The sequence below is a fragment of the Theropithecus gelada genome, chromosome 16, assembly GCF_003255815.1.
Source record: "Theropithecus gelada isolate Dixy chromosome 16, Tgel_1.0, whole genome shotgun sequence".
Taxonomy (NCBI): domain Eukaryota; kingdom Metazoa; phylum Chordata; class Mammalia; order Primates; family Cercopithecidae; genus Theropithecus; species Theropithecus gelada.
In genome coordinates this window covers 45985674-46007674 of record NC_037684.1, presented here as the reverse complement: position 1 = coordinate 46007674, position 22001 = coordinate 45985674, and the positions used below count along the sequence as shown (strand labels likewise).

Sequence of the window (22001 nt, the reverse complement as noted above, 5' to 3'; positions counted from 1 at the left end):
GGCATGCCCGGCTGGTGTGACCCACCTTATGCACAAAAGCCAGAATAGACCTAGCTGCATTGACAATAGGACTGGAATGCCAGCTTTGTCTGTGAAGGAAGGGTGCAAAGGAGGACAGCTGTGGTGGGCAAACCCCAACCGTTTCCATTCTTGTTTAACTTTTGTCCTGACTACGACAGGACTACGTAGCGGAACTACGACTCCCAGGAAGCCGTTCGGCCTCCCCCGCCCCCTCCCCACCCACTCCGCTCCGCCCCGCCCCGTCGCGGGTCCGCCTGGTATATAAGAGCCGAATGGCCCGGCTGGCTACAGAGCGCGCAGCCGGCGCGGGTGCGCGGTGCTGAGCTGGTAGCCTGAGGACGCGGCCACCGAGGCTGGCATTTCTTGTTCTGCTCTTCTTCCCAAGGACCCTATGCTAGGCAGGCGCCCACCGTAAGCCTCCCGGGCCTTGTGAACCTGCAAACCCAAGTCCCAGAGACGATCCGCCTTCGGCGCTTTCCGGCTTGGCAGAGGGGTTTTCCTGGCGGGGATCTTTGGTTCGCGCTGGCGATGCGCGGGGAAGAAAGGCGAGGAGCGGCGTCCGGGCTGGGTGCTGTCCCAGCGCGAGGAGGCGGGATGCGCTCGCGGGGTCCGCGGGGCGCCCAGTCTCCGCCCTCGTCGCGCGCCCACCCCTGGGGAAGAGAATGCGGCCGCTTGGGGACCCCCGCCCGCGACCTCCGCGAGTCTGGAGCGCAGAGGACAGGGTCTGGACCAGGCGCTTTGGCCTTGGATGGAAAGTGGGGAATTGGGTGGGGGGCTGCGGACCCCTTAACGTGGATTACTTGGTGTGTATCAGCTGGGCTCAGAAGACCCACGACCTCCTCTCCGTCCGTGGATTGATTCGTTCTACTTAACAGCTGGGTCGCCAAGCTGGAGGTAAGTTTCCCTGCGGTTCGGGAAAGGGATCTGATTTACTTTCTTTTCTTTCTTTTTTCCCTCCGCGTCGTTTTCCGAAGGTCCCGAGATTCTGGGTTGAAATTTTTGTTCTTGCAATTGACATCTTCTTGGAGGTCATTTTAGTCATCCCCCTGCCTCCAAGCGGAGCTGAGTTGCCTGGGACACGGTGGTCAGCGACCACCCCATCCTGGGCGTTCTCGGCCGTCGTCCTTCTGCCTCTAGCGCTGCCGAGCCTTGGCTGCCTGGAGGGACCGAACCTCAGCTGAGGGAGACGCCCGCGCGTCCTCGGCGAACCCGCTCGGCCCCTTGTACTTGCCTTAAATCCTGGGCACCCTCCGGGCTCCGTTACTTCAGGAGCGGTGCCGCCTCCATGAGCTCCTGGCGTCCGCCCACTGGCGACCGGGGACGCTGCTGGGGCGCAGCGCTTGGAGAACGCGACGCGGCCGAGCCCCTCTCACCGTTGGGGCTGGGGGGTGAGCGGGGCATTTGGCGAGCAGCTTTCGGGCGAGGACTGGGCCACCCGTCAGGCGGACGCGGGGATGCGTTTGGCCAGGGTGTGGACGAGCTTTCTGAATAAGTGGGAGGTGGCAGGAATTCAGTCCAGTGAGCCCACTCGCCACCTCCCCTTTCTGGCGCAACTTGCTAGTGGAAGTGGTTTGTTGGCCATTGTGGGGAGAGGGCTTACGTCTTGAGTCCGGAACTGAAAGCACACCGCTTCTGTATCCATAGCTTCCTCCTGCCCTTGTTCTTTTGTGTCTGCCCTGTTTGGGGGCAGCGCGGTGCCTGTCACTGAGTGGGCACTGAATAGCTGTTTGTTGAATGAATGACTGAGCGACTCCGCCCTTGGCGTGCAGATTAACCAGGGTCCTCCTTTTCCTTCTCCCTCCTTGGTACTTGTCCTCACCTCCAGGACCTATGCAGGTTTCCTGAGGATGCTTTCCCATAGGTGGGATTCCCTCCTCCGCCCCTCAACCCTCTCCTGTAGCCTGTAGGTTCTCATTTAGAACCTGTCGGTGATCCATTTCCCACCCAGCAGTCCCTTCTGCATAGAAATCTAGACGCTGTCAGGGATCACTCTTGGTCAGCGCTCAGGGTCCCAGTGTCTCCAGTGAGCACTGCTCCAGGAGCAAGAGAAGGTAAAGCAGCACTGGAAGAAGAAAAGGCAGTGCATAGTGGCACGACCTCCTACCCCAGGAGCTGGGACCCTCAGTGCCCCTGGCCCCATGCAGGTCCTGGAACTGCCCAGGTTGACGCAGCACCTTCCCTGCGGCCCTTCCCCACCCTCTGCTACCACCCCAGTTCTGTGCTCAGACTGACTCAGGGAGAGGAATAGTTGAAACCTTCAGGCAAACTGATAATCAACACCACCACCCCTCCGCCCTGATTTTAAAAAGTAATCCATGCTCTTTCTCTTTCTTTTATAGAAAACTACACAAAAGTGCCCAAAGCAGGAAAAACATCTAATTCACACAGTAATGCTGGCAATTTGATCTATTTCCTCACTGGTGAAATCCCGCAAAATATACAACTTTTTCTCCTCCTCTTTTTTTGTGTAATTTTATTTGAACATTTCCCCCATGTCGTGATGGCATGGTAATTGTATTCTGCTGCAGGCATTGACTCATAATTTGCTTGACAATTTCCCTATTGTTGGACACTAAGTTGTTTCCAAATTTTTACCCTTAGAAGTAATACAGTGAGCATTTTTTGTACATAAAGATTTGTCCACATTTCGTATTATTTTCTTTGGAAAATTCCCAGAAATTGCTATATTTGCTTTAAGTTAGAGTTATGTCTAAAGCAAAGGAATAACTCTATTTCTGGACATTGTTGAGATGGGCTTGGAGGAAAAGATGCCACTTACCCATCAGATAATACTGCGTCTTGGAGCGGGGATGCAGAAGCCGCACAGAGTGAATGGCTGCTGAGCAAATGAAGTGTTCTGTTTTGTTTCTTTTTGTATCAAAGAATTGATCAGCATTGGTAGGAGAATAACTTAAAATTTGCCGTCGGGATTATGATGTACATTTTTTTAAGCAATACCATAAAGTAAGATATATCAGGCAGCTAGATTTAACATGCTGTCTTTTAAAAAAAATTGACTTTTGATTCTGACATAAATCTAGATTTGCAGGAGTTACAAAAATAATGCCAAAGGCTGCACTATATCCTTTACCCCGCTTCCCCAAATGCTAATGTCTGATATATCCATGGTGCAATGATCAGACCTGGGACATTGACATTGACACACACTTTTAGCTAATCTACAGGCCTTATTCAGATTTTTCCATTTGTCCCACTCATGTCCTTTTTCTGGTCCAGGGTCCAATTTGGGATCCTGTAATGGGACCTTGTAAAAAGTGGGAACCTGGAGTGGGACAGAAGACAGGCTTCGTTCAGGAGGAGGTTTGAAATTGGGGCGTTATTTCCATTTGTCTCCCCAAGTGAATTTGCCCTTCCTCTACTGACGGTAGCAGAGCTGTATCAGGCTTCCAGGGCCTATGGGAGCCTGCCCATAAGTGGGGAAAGCATCTCTGTGTACCCCTTCCCTCCTTTCCTCTCCCCAAACCTACAGCAGGAACGTGTGTGTCATTGAGTGAAATTGGGTTATTACCCAGTCTGCCCTGACACGTCTTCTGGGGGGTAGACAGTTGCCATCCGGTGTGCGTGAGAGCAAGCTGCTGAGCCGCTGAATCCGTGGTTGACAAGTACACCGTGCAATGCCTGTGTGGGTGACTCATGCCGGCTGCAGTAGCAGGTGTGTCAGGAGCTAAACGTGCAGACCCAGCAGGTACAGCATTTCCTGGTTATCTGAACAGATGGGAAGGAACACGGATTTCTGCTCTGAACTCAGAACAGATTTAGGGTATTGTTAGGCAATTTTGGGCTAGGAAGTGATTCTCCTTTTCTTTAGGGGACTTTCTTCCAGGAGAAGATTTGGGGTGAGGAGAGCTAGCCCGAAGGGATTTTTGGAGGTGGCTGATATGGATGGAGGCTAGCCCAGGTTCTTTGCATAAGAGTCCACTTGTGTGAATTTGAAGAAACCCAGGAAAGGGTCCCTTCTCCTGTCCTTACAATAAAGCGACCGCATGGTCAGTCAGTAACGCACGCGTGAATTGAGGCTGTCTACTTTGAGTATCGCTGTGTGTTTTCCGACTTGGAATGGTTGCCTGCGTTGAGCGAAGGCGATGTTTGTTTGGGATAAGGAAGTTTTGATGCTACTTAAATCTCAACAAAACAGATTTCTGTTTTCTGGACAGAGTTTCTGTGTTGATGTTAGGGTCTGGTTGCCGAGACTTGATTTTTCTTTTCCTTTTTGAAATACTCCCAGCCTTCCTACCGTAGCTTGTAAACGGAAGGATATCCATGTCTTTTTCTCTCTCCTTGTGAACTGGTACAGACGTTTTCTGTAACTAGCTGGCTCCAATGAGGATCATAACAGGAAGTCTCGCGGGGAGAGGGGTTGCGGGTGTTGTGACTAAACAGTTCTGGAAGGCACCTCTGTCTATACCTGCCTGTCCCTGTCCTCAGCGTCTCCTGGTGGGTCCTCCCTAGTCAGATGCTGCAGCTTTTCTAGAATCTACTCCAGTGCAGTGCAGACTGTTCACGTTGAGATTGCCCCACCTGTCCCCTGGTGTTCAAATTGTGGTTTGCATAAGAATGAATTGCTTGCGGAACGTGTTAAAAATGAATATTCTTAGCACCCACCCCTGTCCAGCCCCTCACCTTTAGTGCTTGGGGGTCTGCATTTTCAACAAGCCACCCAGGCCATTCTGACACGGACACTTTAAGAAACAGGAAGTTGACTGACTTCTTGGCCAGATAAAGCCTTAATTGAACCTTTTCCCACTGAAGCTTACCCAACTATAGTGTTTTTTTCTTTCTCCTCCTCCTCCAGGAAGCCTTTCTGGTTTACCTCCACTGGTCTGGGCCCCCGCATGTACTTATTTGGTTTGCTAGTACAGGTTTTTATATAGGAGCCTTGAAATCAGATGCCCTTTATACTTGGTTAAGACAGGAGTGGCTGCATTTGGGTGAATGATAAAGGAACTACAGCTCTGGGCATTTTCTCCTCTCAGGTAGGCAAGGTCTTTGGGAGCTTGGAACGTGCCCCTGACCAGGCAGCATCCTGGCACATTTGTGTACCCACACAGACCACTGCCGCTTCTGTCTGTGGCCACCATTGTTCTAGACAATGTCACTGTCATCATGGAGCTGGTTGGGGTGCTCCACACCAAGTTAGCATCCCCTGTTCATGTGATCGATGCACCCAGCTCACTTCACAAGAGGACAAGAATGATCCTGGATTATTTCTTTTCAACACTGCCATTGGCGAAAGACCCCCTGTTCAAAGTCAGCTGGGTGTTCCTGCTTCACAGACGAGGTCTGTGCCTGGAAAAACATTTATACAAAACCAATCTTGGTTGGTCACATGATATCCAAAAGGCCCGAAGGAATCGTGCAACCTAGAAGAATGCTGAAGTGGCAAGTTTCTGCCCAAGAATTCTTTTTGTAATGTGAATCATCATCACCTCCTCCCATATTTGGTTTGTTGGTACAGGTTTTTGCATGGACGTCTGGAAACCAGGTGCCTTTGTATGTGATTAAACAGACGTGGCTTCATTTAGGGGTATGATCAAGGGACTGCAGTTCTGGAGCTCCAGAAATCAACTGGACCTTCCGACTCCCAGGTCTGTGAGGCTCCCCCATGGTTTGGAAGATGCCGATTGTTAGGGTCCAATTTTAATGATTTACAGACTTACCTCGTTTGCTTCAAAAGTGGTCATTTTACTTTAGCAATTTACTTTTTTTGTTGTTGTTTACTGGACTGGGAAGTTCCAGTAGGACAGGCCTGCCGCCCAGCAGTGCCTTCTGATGATTGAGTTGGGATTTCGGGGCATGCTTTTTGAGCTAGCCATGGAGTATTCCTTCTCTAATGATAGATGTATTTCAAATCATTTACCTATGGACTTCCTGTTACCTTAATTCTACAAATATTGAGTGCCTGCTGGATGCTTTTGTAGGCATTGGTGCAACCTCTTTGGTTCTTCAGCATGTGGGCTCTGGTGGTCTTAGGGGCCCATCGGAAGCTGACTTGAAGATTTAGCAGCCTGTGTGGAAGCGGAGGTTCTATTGCGCTTGACAAAGTGAAAGGAAGGTGTCTGAGGTGCTGGTCTTTGGGGACAATTTCACTATGTGAGAAAAACCTTTACTGAGCTTTAAGTGACAATGATGGTTTCTGCAGTTATGCCGTCTTCACTGAACTACTTGAAAACTTTTAAACCATTTTTACTTTTCTCTCTTTTTTTTTTTGAGATAGGGTCTTGCTATGTTGCCCGGACTGGAGTGCAGTGGTATGATCTCAGCTCACTGCAACCTCCGTCTCCCGGGTTTAAGCCATCCTCCCACTTCAGCCTCCTGAGTAGCTGGGACTACATGCATCCACCACCATGCCCAGCTAATTTTTGTATTTTTTGTAGATATGAGGTTTTGCCATGTCTTCTAGGCTGGTCTTGAACTCCTGAGCTCCAGCAATCCACTGGCCTCAGCCTCCCAAAGTGCTGGGATTATAGGCATGAGCCACTGCACCTGGCCCACCATTTTTATTATGATAAAATATACACAACATAAAAGTTACCATCTTAACTACTTTAACGTACACAGTTCTATGGTATTTGGTACATTCACATTCTTCTGCAACCATCACCACCTATTTCCAGAAAGTTTTTCTTCCCAAACTAAAACTCCGTACCCATTAAACACAAACTCCCCATTCCCCGATTCCTCCCAGCCCCAGTCAACCACTGTTCTACTTTCTGTCTCTATGAATTTGGCTACTCTGGGTATCTGATAGAAGTGGATCATACAGGATTTGTCCTTTTGTGCCTGGCTCATTTCTTTAGTCTACTTTCTTTGAGGCTCATCCATGTTATAGCATATGTCAGAATTTTCTTTTTAAGGCTGAATAATATTGCATTGTATATTTATATTGCATTTTGTTTAACCCCGTCTCTACTAAAAATACAAGTGTCTGTGGACACTTGGGTAGCTTCTACCTTTTGGCCATTGTGAATAATGTTGCTAGGAGCTCAGGTGTGCAGTGATGTGTTCGGGTCTCTGTTTTCAGTGCTTTTAGGGATATACCTAGAAGTGAAATTGTTGGACCATATGGTAATTCTATTTTTCATATTTCAAAGAACAACCATACTGTCTTTTTTTTTTAAATTTTAACTTAAAAAAATTTTTTGAGAACAAGTTTCACTCTTGTTGCCCAGGCTGGAGTACAATGGCATGGTCTCAGCTCATTGCAACCTCTGCCTCCTGGATTCAAGTGATTCTCCTGCCTCAGCCTCCCGAGTAGCTGGGATTACAGGTGACTGCCATCACATCTGGCTAATTTTTGTATTTTTAGTAGACATGGAGTTTCACCATGTTGGTCAGGCTTGTCTTGAACTCCTGACCTTAGGTGATCCTTGGCCTCCCAAGGTGCTGGGATTACAGGTGTGAGCCACTGCGCCAAGCCTGCCATACTCTCTTCTATAGCATCTATATCATTTCACATCCCCACTAATGGTACACAAAGTTTCCATTTTCTTGCCAAGACTTGTTTTCTTATTCTTTTTATTATTATTATTATTATTATTATTAAGAATAGCCATCCTAATGTGTGTGAAGTGCTTTTTGCTTTAAGAAAGCCATCTTCATGAAGACTGAAGTGCCGGGAAAGTGAGCAGCAGTGGGGGTGGCGCCCAGCTCTGGGTCTGCCACAGTTATTCTTTCTAAATGAAAAGGTTTGATGACCCAGCACGTTCCTTAGGCCCTGATTCTTTGAACTGGAGTTTTCCAATTGCTTTTGTGCCCATATCCCATCTGATAGTACCTTCGACCTGGTGAAATAATCAGCTGTCATCCTGTTTTACAGGAGGGGCATTAAAGCACTAGTCAGTGAAATGATGTGGATAGATACTGACCCTGCGGACCAGCCCTCACACTAATCTGGCACACATGGTGAAAAGCGAGTGTTCTGGAAGTGTTGGTGTGGAGACGAAGGGCCTGGAGGATAGAGATTGGACTCACTGCTTAGGAGAATTCTAGAGCGACTCCTCTCTGCTGCTTGCCCTGCGGAGTCACGCTTTCCTATGTATTTGCTGGAAGTGGACTTTTTTTTTTTTTTTAAAGTAGAGAACTCTTTTCTGCACAGTTTGAGCTGCTTAAAAAGTGCCTTTTGAGGTTGGGCGCGGTGGCTCACGCCTGTAATCCCAGCACTTTGGGAGGCCGAGGCGGGTGGATCACGAGGTCAGGAGATTGAGACCATCCTGACTAACACGGTGAAACCCCGTCTCTACTAAAAATACAAAAAATTAGCTGGGCGTGGTGGTGGGCGCCTGTAATCCCAGCTATTCGGGAGGCTGAGGCAGGAGAATGGTGTGAACCTGGGAGGCGGAGCTTGCAGTGAGCAGAGATCGTACCACTGCACTCCAGCCTGGGCCACACAGTGAGACTCCGTTTCAACAACAACAACAACAAAAAAAGTGCCTTTTGAGCATCATGGTGGATGTCAGAGTTCGGTGGCAGCTCCCATGGGGACCTGGGGTGTGTGGCTGGGTGAAGATGGTCACCTCCCTTCTGTGGTTTTATTCCCTAGGCTAAGTCTGAGCCCCCAAGGCTCCTGTGGGTTCTGGTTTGTGATTGGCTCCTGCATGCCCCATGCGCATGTCCAGCCACCAGGTGGATTAGGCGTTTGTAGTAAGTGATTTCACTGACCCTGGGGGACAGATGGTAGACAATATTTGATCCCAGCCTTTGCAGGGCTCTACCCCCTCGCAGCCTCTGCACCTTCTCTGCATGGGACGGGAAAGTGGCCTTCTCACCTAGAGCCACCAAAAATGTGGCTGTTTTCCATTTTAACTTTTCGATGGTGATATTTCTTTTTATTTTTAAAAATTAAGCAGTGGCTGGGCGTGGTGGTTTGCTCCTATTATCCCAGCACTTTGGGAGGCCAAGGTGGGAGGATCGCTTGAGCCTAGGAGGTCTAGACTGTGGTGAGCTATGATTATCCCACTGCCCTCCAGCCTGGGTGACAGAGCAAGACCCTGTCTCTAAAAAAAAAAAAAAAAAAAAAAAGAATAAAAAAAATCAAACGTCAAGAAGCAAAGCTGTTGTTCCTGAAGTTGGGGTGACAGAACAGGGTCGCCCCTGCCTGGAGGCTTTCTTCTCTCTGGGAGGGGTGGGGGTGTCCCCCCAGGACCCATTCTCCATGACCCCAGAACATGACCTCTTCTCTGTGATTCCTGACCGTGACCCCTCCTCCTTTGGTTTCAGACTAAACTTCTTTAGAGGACCCAGGACTAAGCTGAGGGAGGTTTTTCTGAGCCTCAGGGAATCTGTGGCCACTGGCAAGCCAGCGGGAAATTCAGGTGTTTGGGTTTTTAATTAAATTTCTAAGTGGAAACCAGGAATGCGGTTAACCAAGGAGCGGAGGTGGTCCGGGTTTCTCATTCCACCCTGACTGCTGGGCTGTTCGGGCTTTCCTGGAATTGCTTTCCTCGTCACCTTCGCTGCCTTCTTTTTCTGCTGTCCCATTCCTTGCTCGCACTGTTGTGATTGAACCGGAATGGTTTCCTCAAACCTTTCTCTGGGGTCTTATCATCCTGGGCATCTGTCTGTCAGGTACCAGCTTGCGGGGAGGATGCCCATATGCCTGCAGTCAAGGTTCACCGCTCAAACTGGCCATTGGGTGACGCTGCTTGTCGCCCAAATAATGACCCGGCCCTGTGGCCCAATTCCTTGTACCAACCCTGTGTAAGGATTCAACAGATATGATCCCTGTATTAGTCCGTTCTTATGCCGTTAATAAAGACATACCTGGGACTGAGTAATTTATAAAGAAAAGAGGTTTAATTGACTCACAGTTCCACATGGCTGGGGAGGCCTCACAATCATGGCGGAAGGCAAAGGAGGAACAAGTCACGTCTTACATGGCGGCAGGAAAGACAGAGCTTGTGCAGGGGAACTCCTCTTTATAAAATCGTCAGATCTTCTGAGATGTATTCACTGTCATGAGAACAGCATGGGAAAGACCTGCCCCCATGATTCAATTACCTTTCACTTGGTCCTTCCCGTGACACGTGGGAATTGTGAGAGCTACAATTCAAGATGAGATTTGGGTAGGGACACAGCCAAACCCTATCAGTTTCCAACCAGCCCCTGCTGCCTGTCAGCAGGGCAATGTCCAGAAAGAGAGGCAGACTTGCGGCAGGCTCAGAGAACGTGGTTCCAGAGTCTTTACTTCCCTTAATCCTCAGAGCCCTGGGATGTTATGATCTCCGGCATTTGAGGCTTAGAGACATGAAGGAATATCCTTAAGGTCTCATAGCTTTGAAGGATGGAGCCACAGTTCAAAATCAGGTCTTGGCCCAGGCCCATCACTGGACCCCTGTCCTGCGCCAGTGCCAAGTGTCTGTATGACTTCGCACACGTCCCTGGGCCTCTGTCTGTGGGCCCAATTCCTCATCCACAAAAGGAAGAGTTTTTTTAGGTTGGTCATTTTTGTTGGAGGTTACAGAGAAACCAGCCGTATCCAATTTAAAAGAATGGATGTTTTGGTTGTTCACATAACTGAGAAGTGTGGGGTTGTGCTTTTGGGGTGATTTGTGAGCTCAGTCTCTCTCTCTTCATTCTCTCCCCTTCTGAATACAGTTTCATTCTCAAGTTTACTTTTCTCATCTGGGCAGACCTCCTGACTCTACAGATCCAGAGGAAGAGAATGGCTTTGTGGTGGCCTTCCTGAGAGCTGACCCTGTAGCAACGCTCACCCCTAGACCCACACCTCTGGCCAGGAGCTGGGGTCTGGGGGACACATTGATTGACTCTCCCCTGGTCATGTGCGTCATATCTAGCTCTGTCGCGAGGTTCCCCAGAGCCGCCAAGATTCTGCATTTTGTTTATCCACTCATTTGTCTGTGGACATTTGGGTAGCTTCTACCTTTTGGCCATTGTGAATAATGTTGCTAGGAACACGTATGTGCAATGATCTATTGAAGTCTCTGCTTTCAGTGCTTTTAGGGATATACCTAGAAGTAGAATTGTTGGAACATATGGTAATTCTATTTTTCATATGGCCTTTGGGAAGCACAGGTACATGCAGGGCAATACCACCAATTGTTCACTATGAATGAATTGGACTCCTGGGATAATAAACCAGAATGTGTGCTTTGAGGGGCAGGGAATTAGTTTTGCTTACCTCTGTATACCTGGTATCTTAGGAGGGTGCTGGGGGCATATTAATGCTTAGTAAAAGTTGACAAATGAAGGGACCTCAAAAGTTCTTTCCTCTTCTGAAACTCTGAACCCCAGAGTCTATTTTTGCATGGGACATCATCTTGTTCCAACAGGGAGCTGGCTCCTGGGTCGCTAAATCCAGCCTTGCAGTTGATTACCCATGACTGGGTTCTCGTTGACCTGCATGAAGAGTTGCTACTGGAATAAAAACTGGGTGCTTAGAATGGCAGCTGCTGCCTGAGATTTCATCACAGAAAGGGAAACACTTGCATCTCTAGACTAATGGTGTTGCTCCCAGTCTACCTTGGGAGGCAAGTTCTGTTCTCCTGGTATGAAAAGCCTGACGATGTGAGCTAGGGGCAATGGATTTGTGCAGACTTCTCACCAGGCTCCTGTGTTTGGCAGCCCAGTGGGGAAGACTGAGAATACAGGGAGGTCAGACAGAGAGCTCGTCCAGAAGCAGCCACACAAGTGGATTTATGTGGAGGGCTCCATTGTGTTCACACATTCATGTGCCAACTTGGAAGCAGATCTTCTGGGTGCGCCATGTTCGAGAGGCAGCTTTGATCTCCAGGCTGTTGAGCTCAAGGTGGGAGACTCTGTTTTGCTTACTTTGTTCGCACGTTACACAGGTAGGCTTTGTTTGAGGAGCAGTGACTCACGCTCATGGGTTGTGTGAGCTTTGAAAGGAAGCCATGCGGCCCTGGCAGGTGCTCCCAGCTGTCCTCGTTTGCCATTGTCAGAAAAAAATCTTATTGTCATGGCAACAGATTTTTTTCTACCTACGGCTTGAGTATGAATAGCCTTTTTTGGTAGGTGATGAAATGAGAGGAGAGGGGGTGGGTATCCTGTATTAAAGGTGCCGTATGTCCTGTGGAAGTGTAGTTACTGTTACCCCCATTTAACAGACAAGGATGCTGAGGCTCCCAGAGCTTATGTCAGTTGTCCAAAGTTACCCTGCTGGTCTGAGGCAGAGCTGGAACTTGATCTGCTTCCAACTGGGCACGTGACTGCATCCATCCAGCCTTTAGCTGCAAGCTGGATCCTGTTTCTCTTGGAAAGTACTAGAAGTCACAAATCAAATGGTTTTCACATTATATATTTATTTTGAGACAGAGTCTTACTCTGTCACCCAGGCTAGAGTGCAGTGGCTTGATTGTGGCTCACTGCAGCCTCAACCTCTGGGGCTCAAGCTATCCTCCTTTCTCAGCCTCCTGAGTGGCTGGGACTATAGGCATGCACTACCACACCTGGCTAATTTTTTGATGTTTTTTTGTAGAGACAAGGTCTCACTATGTTACCCAGGCTGGTTCATGAACTCCTGGGCTCGAACGATCCTCCCGCCTCCACCTCCCAAAGTGCTGGGGTCATAGGCGTGAGCCACCATGCCTGGCCTCATAATGCTTCTATCGCTATGATTCATCCTTCACTTCTTCCTCCTAGTAACCCGCTGACAGCTTTAAAACAGTGCTTCTCCTTCCTTCTGCTGATAGAGGTGAGACCTGCATCCTTTCAGGAGTGTAGCTGGAAATAGACTCCATCCTTCCTTACAGATGGGACAGTGAAATCAATGTTAAGGTTATTAATACTAAGACCAACTGAGAGGTTGGTTGACTAGTTTTCCCTGATGAGAAACTCTCATGCAGTGCTCCCCAGGTTCCAGGCTTTTCCTCCAGCTCTGCCTCTTCTCTCTTGCTGTCCTCAGGTTTCTCTCTGCAGACATAAAATCTGGTTTGGAGAGCTAGAAATGATGGCACATTTCCCAACAGGCAAGCAGGAGGGCCAGGGTCCAGATGCAGATCTGTTTGTCCTTAAAACCAGTACATTTGCCCACAGTACCGTCCTGACTGTATTTGTTTAGGAGATGTGCATGTCCAAAGCATGCATCAGCATCACAGATTCCCCTATTGTTGAAATCCCATGAAAGATGCTGAGGCCAGGGCATGCTCAGTTGAATTTCTATCACATTTTCCACCTGTGATTGTTGGTGTTTAGGGGGATGATTCTAGGGGGCAGGGGGAAGGGATGTCCCAGCATCCTTGATGAGGAAGGTATGTGAGGTTGGCTGCACAGTGGGACAATGGAACAGGAGATGGATCCATTATCAAGGCATTCACTGGAAGTGTTGCGTTCAAGGGCTCTAACTTTCAGTTGACCACGACATTGTTGTGTATACCTTATTCCTTGAGCTCAAAGTTGAGTTTTCAGAGCAGACCTATTGGTAGGCTCACTCTTCGGTTGTTATGCTTGGAAAGCGGGGGTGCTGCCCGGGGCTGTACCTACATCACCTTCCAATGGAGTAGGGAGCCCTATGAGAAAGCCTTGCCCCATCTGAGCTGCACGCCCATCAGCTGCCATGCACTCTGTCCTTTGCACAAAGAACCTCTTAATTGACATGATTGGGAGGGTAGAGAATGGAGCCTCTGTGTGGCCGTGAGGTTGGGGGGATGGGAGGATGGGAGCTGGTATATGTCTCACTCACTGGACTAGGTACAGTGAATCTTTCATTCCTCCTTCCACATACTTCCCTCCCCTTCTTGGCTTAAATCTTGTGTCTCTCTTAAAGAAATGGACCGGCTTCTTGGTTCTATGTGTGTAGGCTGTGGTTGCATCTCTGCTTTGATGTTGCTGGATTTAATTATGGAAGGTCCAATTCTCTTTTAACTTTTTTCTCGGAAGTATAGAACTTGGGCTATGGTTTCCATTGGTTTAAGTGAGATGACTTACGTGAAAGCGGTCATATACTGTGCAATGCAAATCTAATGAATAACCAGCCCAGGAATCTCTGTTAGCTTGAGTGGGCAGACAGGAGAGGAGTCGGGGCAGAGCGGAGGAGAGGAGTGGCAGCAAGGAGGTGCCTCCTCAGCGCTTCCTCCCTGGGGTCCAGAATGGGCTCTGGTCTCAACTGGTTTTTCCCTGTGACCTGCTGAGTACTCCTTTCCTCCTGGGCTGTGTCCTCCTCCTTTCCTTTCCTTACCCTCCCAATACATGGTTAGGGATACCTGACTTGCAGGTGACATAGAATCCAGTATTAGTGTCCAGTGCTTGCCCAGGTTATGCCTGAATGAACTCATCAGTGGGTTGGGTGCTAACTCTGTTTTTGCAAACTTTTGTTTTTCATCCAATTTTTCTCTTCCTTAAACTTCCATAATACTGACAACTATAATATCATATACTGCCATGATGGTTTCACATACCTGGATCTTTTTTCTTCTGTTTAGTCATAGGTGTGCACTCTGATTTCATAGCACCTGGCCTCATGCTGATGCTAGTAAAGACTTAAGACAGTGGACCCTTGAACAATGCAAGGGTTAGGGGTGCTGGCCCTCCGTGCAGCTGAAAATCCACATGTAACTTTCAACTTCCCTAAAATTTAACTGCTACTAGCCTCCTGTTGACTAGTAGTCTTACCAGTAACATAAACAGTCAATGAACACATATTTGGTATGTTATATGTATTATGTATTGATACAGTAGATATGTATTATACACTATACTCTTGCAATAAAGTGAGCTAGAGAAAACGATATTAAGAAAATCATAAGGAAGAGAAAATAGATTTACTATTCACTAACTCGAAGTGGATCATCACAAAGTTCTTCCCCCCTCGTCGTCTTCAGTGAGTAGGCTTGCAGGGAGGAAGAGGAGGGGTTGGTCTTGCTGTCTCATGGGTGGCAGAGGTAGAAGAAAAACCACACTATCGGTCGATCCACACAGTTCAAACCTTGTTCAAGACTCAATTGTGTATACATGGCGACTCGGTGGGTTGAAGGCCCACACTGGTCTGCCATTTGATGTGGCTGTGGTGACAGTGGTGTCTGGTCAATGGGTTCTGGCTTAGTAGCCTAAACGTACGGCATTGTAGAAGCAGCTTTCAGAAGGTGGTATTGGTGTTTGCTTGGAGTGGTCCTGAGAACTGCACATTGCATGCTTCTATCCCCTGTGCGTGGTTTTCTGTCCCCAGGAGTCCTGTTTTTTCTCCTAGTCTTGGCCTCCTAATTTGCCTCATGGCTTTGGGCTTATTACACCACATATTGGGGCCTCAGTTTCCTCTCTGTGTATCTCAGAACTACGTGATGTCTTGGTTACTTTGAGCAGGGAGGGTGTCTTTGTGTTTTGTTCGCTGTGTTCCATAGGTGACCTTGAGCAAGGCGGGTAAGGAGAGATGCCAGGTTGTTCTCAGTGGACACACGGCTTCCAGTTCTTGTTGCAATACAACTCAACTTCTTGGAGAAGAACTCTGTTCAACATAAATGAAAAGAAAAATAGAAAACAGTCTTGCTGAGCCATCTTTAGAGAACATCATTTGTGATAGCTCTAGCTGGGAATATCTATTTTGTTCTGACCTTGTACCCAAATAAATTAGAGGAGTAAATGACCCTTTTTCTCCCTGAGGTTTGAGATAATTTTATTTATTTAAGTGCTTTAGGGCACTCTGCTTGCCCTTTTCCAGAGGGGGACCGGACCGTTGGATTCAAACTGCCTTCAAAGGATTGATCTTTTAGGGCACTGTGACACAGGCCCCTCACTTAGGTAAAAGTGAGATTCGTTTCTGCGTGCTGGTGGGCTCCCATCCTGGATTTGGGAGCTGCAAAGCACACGTCGGTGGGATATCCGGCTGGGAGGAGAATTCCGCTCTGCGGGGCTGCTCACCGGCTTGTCATTCACTTGCTGTTAAGGCATAGAGACGCCTTGTTGTAACTGGAATTGTTCTGGGGAATGAGGAGTCCTCGCCACTCCCCCTTCTCCTTCCCGCCCTAACCTCCCTCCCCTCCCCTTAGGGGGAAAAAAAAAATTCCTTCCCCCTTTCAGCATCTGTGTCTTTAAGAATTCCCTCCACTGTAGCCTCAGGACAGAGACCCTTCTGTGAGTGTGCTGGAGGCCTGTCCTTGGTGACACCCCGCCCCCCATATTAAAAGACCATCGGAACAAGCTCCCCATTCTCCTCTGGAGAGGGTCCCTCTGTCCCAGGCCAAGCGACTCTTAAGGGAGCGTTTATCCTGGGACACTCAGTTTACAAAGACTGCTGCAGCGTTAGATAAACTCACTCAGCCCTGCGGGGGGGAGGGGGGAGGAAAAGAACAAAACCCCCTTTATTTTCACCCCTGCAGGAAGACCAATAAAGACTTTGTGCTGGAGAGCGGGGGTCTGAGCAAACAGAAGAGGGGGGTCTGTGTGGTACTGATTTGGGGAGAGCATTAGGAGTTATTATCTTATCATTTTATTTTTAGGGGAAATCTTAGCATGGGGGAGGGACTCCCGCCTAAGTAAATGGTCCCAAATGACCTCCTCTCTCTGCTGGCTACTGAGGTGCTGTAGGGCAAGTTTGTCTTGACTTGCCAGAGAGAAGTCAGTCCCTGGTATTTTTTTTTTCTGCCACCTATTTGGATAGGGAAATACTCACCCGCTCTGCGGACTGGGCTCCAACGTGTGTGTGTGTTTGATTATTTTTAGTGTAAGGGACTTTGGGTTGGCTCTGCTTCATGGGATGCATTTGGCCATCTGCGTGTGTGCCCCTTCGGAGGTGGGTGTGCGGGGACCCTTCTGCCTCCTTATCACTGTCTGGAGCGCCCTGTACTGTGAATGGCCTCAGGTTGCCGTAGGTCATGTAAAGCAGAGATGCCCTGTGGTTGGCCATTGGTGGGAGGAGGGAGGGATGAATGTGACTCAGTGCAATGAGGTGTGTCAACATCTCATTTAATCCTATGAGGTCTTTGAGGAGGTAAATAGTCTCATCTTACCTGGAATGCAAGGCTCAGAGAGGGAAAGTGAGTTACCTAATGTCTCCCAGAGGTGGGATGCTTGAAGTCCCAGCCCTGGGGTGTCTGATTCTAAAGGTCCTGCCTGCCGCAGAGCTGGAGGCCAGGTCAGGGGGCCCAGGGTGGCTAAAGGGGGTGGGCTGGGCTGAGGGGTGGAGGGTACGGCAAGATGAAAGGCATTGGCAGGCCCTTGCCTTCCAGCAGCTGCTTAGGGTTTTGTCCTTACACCCTTGCCTTTCCCCTGGGCGCTGCTGGGGCTCTGCCACTCAGGTTCCGGTGAGGGATGGCGTGTGCTTCTGCTGGCCCGTGTCTCTTCTGGTTGTGTGTCTTTGGAGGGCTCAGCGCTCACCTCCAGGGAGGAGGTGGCAGAGAGAGGCCGGAGTTTGCAGAGCCCTTCGCTCTGGGCTGGAAGGGAGGTGCCTGGCTGCTTCGGCAAACAAGCAAGATTTAGAAACCTGTCTGGAGCTGTGGTCGAGGGGGACCCTTCCCTGCTGGTGTCCTGGAGAGGGGAACCCTGATAAGGTTCCCAGATGCTAATTCCTGACCCTTCTCCCATTTTCTTTCTCCCTGGAGGAGTGTTGGGCCATGGGGATTGATCTGTGTGTGTGTTGGGGCAGGAGATTGGAGAGGGACTGGCCCCTGGGTCCCATCTCTGTGCAGCCCAGCCCTTCCTACCCCAGTTGCAAGTGTAAGAGGCCTGGAGAAGGGAAGGTGGGGGGTTTGTGCTGTGGCAGGCGAGAAGGGCCTCCCCAGGCCAGCTTTACCGCTGAGTTCAGAGTCCTTGTTCACAGAGCACAGCTGTGGGGGCTGTTCGGGGCATGGACTCCCTCTATGGGCAGGATGATCTGGGCCTTTCCCCAGCCTGGCTGAGCCCACCTTATCCCACTGGAGGACCTGAGGTCCTTCCAATAAGGCTCTGCCTAGAGTGTGAACCGGACCATCTGAGTGGGCGGTGAGATTGGTCCTAAAACAATAGAGAGCGGTGGAGGAGAGATGTTGGTGAAACTTGACCTCGTGCAGAAAGGGGAAGATTCTGGGCTCTGTACATGGACAGCCTGCAGGAGGAAGGGGGACCCAGTCTCTGAAGCACAGTGCACTACTTAGAAAAGATGCTTACCTGCCCGTGCAGGCGCCTGGGAGCAGCAGAACAGGCGGAGGAAGAGTGGTTTGGGGAATTCAGGATGTAGCTTAAAGGGGGCTGAGTGGGAAATAAGGCATGTTGCATTCCACAGTTACATGCAGCCACAGGCACCAGTGACATGGCACAAAGGAGGGTTAGGCTGGAAGGTTCTGGGGGACAGGGCAGAGCAAAAGAGAGAAGCCAGAGGTCTCGATGCCTTGGTGTGGGGGAGGCAGCGGAGGGCAGTGGGAATGGGAACGTGGGATGGGAGGTGGCGACGCTAGATTTCTTGGAGAAATAGCAGCAGCCCCATCTCCGACAGTTAGAGGGTGGGCTCCTGGACTGGACCAAGAGAAGGAGAATGACTCTGTCGAGATCCCTGCCAAGCATGGGATCCGGAATAATCCCTGTGGACACTTAGAGCAGATGACGTCCACCCAATGGGGCCGACAGCAGATGGGATGGATGGGGAGGGTTCTCACTGCCCGTTCTCCCTGGAGTCCCTCCAGTCCCAGCCACTGCTGCAGGTGGCTGCCTCTACAGGTGTGTGCTGGCCATTTCCATACCTTTCCATCCTGAGAACCCTCGTTTCCTACGGTGAGTGTTTAGGACCCACTTGTTGCATTCTGTAGAGGTTCAGTCCTGTCAGCAATAGATTGGTTGTGCACAGGAGGAGGATGAGAAGGCACTGGATCTGGAGTCAGAGAATTTGGGTCTCAGTCATAGCCAGTTATTTCCCAGAACAGTGATTACTTACTTACTTATTAAGAATTAATTTATTTTAGAGACAGGGTCTCACCCTGTTGCCCAGGCTGGAGTGCAGTGGTAGGATCTCCACTCACTGCAGCCTTGACCTACTGGGGTCAAGCGGTCCTCCCACCTCAGCCTCCTGAGTAGCTGGGGCCACAGGCATGCACCATCATGCCTGACTAATTTTTATTTTTATTTTTTGTGGAGATAGGATCTCTCTCTGCTGCCCAGGCCGGCCTCAAACTTGTGGGCTCAAGTGATCCTCCCACCTTGGCCTCTTGGGATTGTAGGCATGAGCCACTGCACCTGACTGAAGATCTTGAGCAAGTTTCTCTACTTCTCTGTGCCTTTGTTTATTTCATAGGCAAAATACCAGGGATGAGTATTCTGAGGTGCTCTCCAGCTCTGTAAATGAACAACCACGTGCTGTAGGCTGTACATGCCTGTGTCCTTATGAGGGTTTGGGGAGGCACGTGAACGTGTCTCCTGGTTCTTCATTTGTACCTCCCTGTGGCTCAGCTCAATACCCCCCTGGTTATAAATCATCCTGACTCTTTGCCCTTGCCTGGAGGAGGATGAGACTCTTGCAGCAGTGGCAGTGAAAACTTGGAGAGCCTGTTGCCCCTTACAGCCTCATCGAGGGCAGCAAGGGACAGGCAGGCAGACTGGGTTCAGAAGTCATGAGGCCCAGAGGTGGCTGCTTCCCCTCTACACCTCTACACCAGCCCCAAGGGGTGGCTCGTGAGCTGCAGTGCTGAAGGCGAGGTCTGGGCTTAGATCAGTTGGTTGGTGGCTGCTGTCTCTTTCTGGTTTATTTCACCCCCGACAAAAGCTAGAGGCTCTGGGGATATTGTTTTGCGATTCACGAGCTCTGGAAGGTCAGAGCAATGCACGAGTCCCTGTTTGGACAGGATGACATGCGTCTCTTGTTGCTCCCGCACACGGGTGCATCTGCATCCCACATCCAAATACTTTAGCAGAGCAAGCCCTTCTTACGGGTGATCAGCTTCTCAGGCGCCAGCAGTCCCCTCCCGGAGCACATCTGAAGAACCTCATCAACTTGACCAGTGGGAAAAATTCAGTCTTTCCAGGCTTCACCCATTTATGCCTGAGGTCGCCATTTTTTTGAATTTGAAAAATCAGACCTTGGTGATGACCTTAAGCAGTAGGTCATAAATAACACCCACATGCTTAGCGTTCCAATAATGGAACACTAGGCGTAAATGGCTACTCCCTTTTCTACCCCTTTCATCGTTGACTTTTTCAAGGGGTGAGGAGAAACCTTGCTGATGAAAGATGTGTTTTGAAAAACTTACTGAACATCCTTCTGTTTTATCATCAGCACTGTTAATTGCCACCTTGGTACGTTCCCTTCAATTCCAGACCTGAGCCAGAGGAAGAGGCTGGGATTGTTTAAATTGGCCACCTAGGATGTTGCCTCTCTCTGGATGGAATCTTCACCTGATAACATGCGGAGGGGGAGGCCCCTTCAGACAGACAGGTTTCTCTCTCGCCTGTTCTTTCATCGGGGAGGGGGGTGCTTAACACAAGGGAGACTTTAGATGATCCTGCGGGGCTGGGAGGGCTAGTGAGTTAGTGGCAGGAGGTAGGGAGCGATGTCATTTATTAGGTCTATGAAAACAATACAGGGTTTGTCTCCTGGGTACGGTGGTGCCTGGGGGGGCAAAGCCAAGATGGGGCTGAGTAGAAAGAAAACAAGCACAGGTCTGACGAAAATAGGGTGACCTCGAGGAGCTAGGGAAAAATGCACCTTTGTTTAGGGAGGTCAGGGCAAGCAGAGGCATTTGAGGAGGACTCTGGGAGATTTGCTGCCTCTATTCTGGGAACCTGGGCCCCGAAAAGAGGCTTGAGAAGACCAAAGAACCGAGGCTGATGGAAGTTTCCAGGGTGGCTGATCCAGCTGCCGTGCATTTCTGGGGCAGGTTTAAGGTTTAGAGGAGCCACTTCCTTATCAGCCCTGTTCCTTGAGGATGGCCCGAGAGAGGATCACATTGGAGTGTCCCAGGGGATGGGGAGGGAGGATGATGGAGGGGGTCTGTTCTGATGTGGGGGCTCCTTGTGGGCTATGGTTTTGCTTTCTGCTCAGCCTGCCTGGATGATCTGGCCCTGGGGCAGGGAAGGCCCCAGAGCCTTGAGTCAGGCCCCATGAGATCTGGGGAGAAGGCATTCATGGGGTGCGGTACCCAGGAGCCCCTCCCCTGGTCACACTGTATCCATCGGTGAAGGCATTCGCAGGTGTGGTGCCCAGGAGCCTTCCCCTGGTCACCACGGACCCTGCAAGCGAGTGGAGGCTGCATGAGGAGGCAGATACCTTCTTGCTGGAGTGCTTCCTTCCTGAGACCCTCAGAGACCACCTCCTGAAAACACCCCACATTTTCACTTGGCCCCTGCTGTCCTCTGTGGATGTGCGTCCCCAAACCCAGGGACTCACTTTTACTTCTTTTTACCAGAAGGGCTTATAGATGAGTGTGTGTGTGTGTGCTGTGTGTGCTGGGATGGTGCTTGGAACACGGAATGTGCCCATTGGTGCCTGCCACTTGTCTCTTTTTTTTTTTTTTTTTTTTTTTGAGACGGAGTTTCGCTCTTATCACCCAGACTGGAGTACAATGGCATGACCTCCACTCACTGTAACCCCCACCTCCCAGGTTCAAATGATTCTCCTGCCTCAGCCTCCCAAGTAGCTGGGATTACAGGTGCCCACCACCATGCCCAGCTAATTTTTTTGTATTTTTAGTAGAGACGAGGTTTCACCATGTTGGCCAGCCTGGTCTCGAACTCCTGACCTCAGGTGATCCACTTGCCTCAGCCTCCCAAAGTGCTGGGATTACAGGTGTGAGTCACCGTGCCCAGCCCACTTGTCTCTTTTTGGCAGAAGCACTGCCCTCATTGGCCCAAGTCTGGAGTCCTTGGTGAATTTTTCCTTGGTCACGTGATATACACTGATAAGGATTGCGCCAGGCATGGCACCCTAGGAAAGAGTGGCGCCCCCACCTTCGGTGAGGTTCTCCATGCAGGACAGTGCCCTGAGTGGTGTAGGAGGCCCTGTACCGGGTGAGCCTGCCAGCAGGAGCCATCAAACAATGTGGTTGCTGGGTGTGGCTGCTCAGCTCCAACCAACTCCACGAACCTGTGTG

The 22001-nt window shown here is 49.9% G+C and overlaps 1 long non-coding RNA gene across 1 annotated transcript in view; it reads left to right on the top strand.

The window, feature by feature from the left end:
* The first annotated feature begins 270 nt into the window (after positions 1-270).
* Positions 271-22001, top strand: part of LOC112610037 — a 186368-nt gene continuing 164637 nt past the window's right edge. Inside the window, exon 1 of the long non-coding RNA XR_003116266.1 lies at positions 271-915. This is a non-coding gene — a long non-coding RNA (uncharacterized LOC112610037). The remainder of the gene's footprint in view (positions 916-22001) is intronic.